This window comes from Astatotilapia calliptera, unplaced genomic scaffold (assembly GCF_900246225.1).
Source record: "Astatotilapia calliptera unplaced genomic scaffold, fAstCal1.2 U_scaffold_10, whole genome shotgun sequence".
Classification (NCBI taxonomy): Eukaryota; Metazoa; Chordata; class Actinopteri; order Cichliformes; family Cichlidae; genus Astatotilapia; species Astatotilapia calliptera.
Genome location: NW_020535619.1, coordinates 189,127 through 191,783, shown reverse-complemented (window position 1 = coordinate 191,783; position 2,657 = coordinate 189,127). Strand labels below are relative to the sequence as shown.

Here is a 2,657-nt window from a genome sequence, read left to right as displayed (position 1 = left end):
AAGCTTAGAAATATGGTATCTAAGCAGATTCTTACTCTGGATGGCATTACCTTGGCCTCCAGTAACGCTGTGAGGAACCTTGGAGTCATTTTTGACCAGGACATGTCCTTCAATGCACATATTAAACAAATATGTAAGACTGCGTTCTTCCATTTGCGCAACATCTCTAAAATTAGAAATATCCTGTCTCAGAGTGACGCTGAAAAACTAGTTCATGCATTTATTACCTCCAGGCTGGACTACTGTAATTCATTATTATCAGGATGTCCAAAAAAACTCACTGAAAAGCCTTCAGCTAATCCAAAATGCTGCAGCAAGAGTCCTGACAGGGACTAGAAAGAGAGAGCAGATTTCTCCTGTTTTGGCTTCCCTTCATTGGCTTCCTGTTAAGTCCAGAACTCAAAATCCTGCTCCTCACATACAAGGTCTTAAATAATCAGGCCCCATCTTATCTTAATGACCTTGTAGTACCATATCACCCTATTAGAGCACTTCGCTCTCGCTCTGCAGGTCTACTTGTTGTTCCTAGAGTATTTAAAAGTAGAATGGGAGGGAGAGGCTTCAGTTTTCAGGCCCCTCTTCTGTGGAACCAGCTTCCAGTTTGGATTCGGGAGACAGACACTATCTCTACTTTTAAGATTAGGCTTAAAACTTTCCTTTTTGCTAAAGTGTAACCCATGTGAAATACAGGGCTGCAAAATCCATTTTTGTAATCTAAGGCTATAGCCTGTTATTGTCACAAGGGGGTGCTGTGATGCAGTTTTGTATTCTGACGACCTTGCGTCTAGTGCGCAGGAAGTAGTACCTGTCCCTTCCTGTGAGATCTTCCCTCTGATGGTGGTCAAGTATGTGTCGGAGCGCATGGAAAAAGTATCTTGGTATGCAATACTGCAACCCGGTTAATGAGACCAGATTGTTTTACGTATAAACGCTAATAAGGTACTCTTTTATTAGGCCCCGAACTCTGACCACAAAGGGAATAACGTCTGTCAAGTTATTTGTGTCTGAAAATCCCGGTGAGTCACGTGCTTTCGTTAGCTACCTGTTAAATTAGGTAATGTATTTCACTAGCCGATTCAGCTCAGAAACCTTTGAACGAAAACCAATCGGGAGCTATGAGTATCTGGCGTGTTGTTTTTACTTCTCCTGTTGTTCTTTACAGTGTGTTATAAGTGTTGAATGCTTTGAGCTAAACGATGCAGATGCTAGATGCGATGCTAGCTGCTAATAGCTGTTAGCCACCCCACCCAACTGAAGCCATATTCCGATCGGGGAGGTATTCAAGTAGAAGCAATAGCTCTGTTTATATTAGAATGGTTATGTCTTAATAGATATGAGCATATTTCAAGTTTAATAGTATTTGCACTGAATTAAGTTACATTTGCTTGTGAGCCTTAAGGATGAATGTCGCTTTCATTGCTATGACTGTTTACATTACTGTTTAAGCTGCTGATGTTGTTTGTTGTGATATAATTTTGATAAAATTGTTGATACTGGTACAAACAAGTTACTGTAACTCGTGTAACTTGGTAAAGCTAAAGGGAATGCCATTTGTGATTAATGCATTTGGAAGAGAAGTTAATGAGCTCATGTTAAGAACACAAGATGGGAAAAGAAATTGATTGTTCTGCACTGTTTGTGTAGATTGGTTTTTTTGAACTACTAGAAGGATTCTGGAGAACCACTGACGGCGAGAACAGCCCAAATGAGATCCTGGATGATCGTGAAATGGTGTGGCCAGCCATGCGATCGGATTGTGGGATTTGCCTGAGAAACTGATTCAAGCAACCCTGGATTTCAGATAAGCCCTATGGACTACTTTTCCTACCCGGATAATAGGGTTTGCACACTGACAATTCCCCTACAGTACACCTGTTTGGGTTTTCAACGACTTTAAAGGACAATTCAGACTGGACAATTCAAACTTCACAACAGGAACACTTTAATCTGTTTCATTCATTCCAAAGAGCTCTGATACTGTTCAGTATAAACCTTCCATTTAAATGTCTTTATTTTGTTTTGTTTTACCTGTATTCACCTTTAAAATGCACTATTAGTGTGCAATTTGGGTTATTGTGTTGTATATGTATATAAATGGTACTGAGGCAATAAAGGTCCCAGTTATTCACTTCCAAGCCAAGTCCTTTTGTGAGTCTCCAAAACAAAACCTCCTCCTGAACCTAGTAAGATGTCTAGGGTCTCTATTTGAAGTGAGAGTGTACTGGTCCTGAGTAGAGGCGCTACAAAAGCATATAGTTAGGGCTGGACCAGGTGACCCTGAATCCTCCCTTAGTTATGCTGCAATAGACGTAGGCTGCCGGGGGATTCCCATGATGCATTGAGTTTTTCCTTTCCAGTCACCTTTCTCACTCAGTATGTATTAACAGACCTCTCTGCATTGAATCATATCTGTTATCAATCTCTGTCTCTCTTCCACAGCATGTCTTTATCCTGTCTTCCTTCTCTCACCCCAACCAATCACAGCAGATGGCCCCGCCCCTCCCTGAGCCTGGTTCTGCTGGAGGTTTCTTCCTGTTAAAAGGGAGTTTTTCCTTCCCACTGTCGCCAAAGTGCTGCTCATAGGGGGTCATATGATTGTTGGGTTTTTCTCTGTATCTATGAAGCGCCTTGAGGCGACTTTTGTTGTGATTTGGCGC

At 41.5% G+C, this 2,657-nt stretch overlaps 1 long non-coding RNA gene across 1 annotated transcript; it reads left to right on the top strand.

The window, feature by feature from the left end:
* The first annotated feature begins 820 nt into the window (after positions 1-820).
* On the top strand, positions 821-1,983 carry LOC113017321 (uncharacterized). Its single transcript, XR_003271448.1, has 3 exons — positions 821-878; positions 955-1,016; positions 1,645-1,983. It is a non-coding gene; the product is annotated as an uncharacterized LOC113017321 (long non-coding RNA).
* Positions 1,984-2,657: the final 674 nt, after the last annotated feature.